The sequence below is a fragment of the Seriola dumerili genome, unplaced genomic scaffold (assembly GCF_002260705.1).
Source record: "Seriola dumerili isolate Sdu_G_001 unplaced genomic scaffold, Sdu_1.0 BDQW01000493.1, whole genome shotgun sequence".
In the NCBI taxonomy this organism is placed as follows: domain Eukaryota; kingdom Metazoa; phylum Chordata; class Actinopteri; order Carangiformes; family Carangidae; genus Seriola; species Seriola dumerili.
The window spans coordinates 1,113,445-1,114,818 of NW_019174748.1; positions in this window are offsets into that span (position 1 = coordinate 1,113,445).

A 1,374-nucleotide genomic window follows, 5' to 3' on the forward strand; every position below is an offset into this window, starting at 1 on the left:
GAGTTAATGAAAGTCACCTCTGTTTTTGTGCCGTCTGAATCTCCTCTGGCCTCCGAACCTGTGGAGCAGACAAAGTATGTGTCTCTGTTATAATGAGTAATTAGTAAAAGTGCAGACGAGGATGGACGGTCGGTGTTGGTGAGTTCAAGCAACGGAAAACAGCCAATGACAAGACAGCAGCTGGAGTCACACTCAGAAACAAAAGCTAACCTTCCTGTGACAGTGACAGCTGTCTGGACATCCATATGTTTGTTACAAACAGGAAGTACTAAAAGCTAATTCAGCATTATTTTAATAGTGCCACTTTGCCATCCACTAAAGCCCCGCATTAGGGAACTGTAGTTTCTGAACATGATTATTTTCAGATTTAAAGTCTAAATTCAAAGACTTTGAAAACCTCTGCACTAAACTGTATATCTAAACATCTGGCTGAGTCAAAAAGAGATATTGCTCATAAACAGATCTCATTTGCCCAGAACTACCAGTCTTTGGCAAAAATGAAAATGTTTCTCCAGTGAGTGATTCAAGCATCATTTCAGTCATTAAGATGTACTATCCTTTAAGTTGTGCAGCAGCTGTACAGTCCTGCTAATGTAAACTATAAACTAAATTAATGAATAACTTTGGAAAACATTGATGTACAAAGACACAACAATTAAAATGTTCATTTTTTGTGAGAAATGGGAGTTTCAGTAGTGTGCGCACAGTTGTGTGTGTGCACGTTTCCTGTTACGGCACCCTCAGGTTTAGATTTCCTCTTTCTGCAGAATATCAGCGCAGCCACTGATAACAGGACGACCATGACGGCCAGACTCAGGCCCACATACAGCATCACACCTGTGGTAGTTTGAGGAGAAGAACAAGCTTATTTTACACCGACACTCCCTGATTGATCATATGATATATATGATATTAATGTTATGTACTGGACTCTCAGGTATATGAGGCTCCTGATGGCATGCATACAGCACACTACACATATTTCATTTCTATAAATCTTGGACATTATAGCAGCAGGCTGGAAGCAGGGGGAACAGCTAGCCTGGCTTTGCCCTAAGGCAACAACATCCACCTACAAACACCTCCAACTCTCATTAATTAACATGTTATAATTCAATTGTTGAATCCAAACAGAAACCAATATGTAAGCTCGGCTTCCCGGCAGCTGCTGTAGCTTCACGTTTAGCGTACAGACATGAGAGTGGTGTCCATCTTCTCATCTGACTTGTGTCAAGAAAGCAGGTGTATCTTCTTAAATCATCAAACTATTTCTACACAGCTTCTGTGGCCACGTTGTCAGTGTGTACATCATTTCCTAGCTGACTCAGGACTATTATGACCACGACTGAAATGTTCCATGCTGTGAGAAAATGT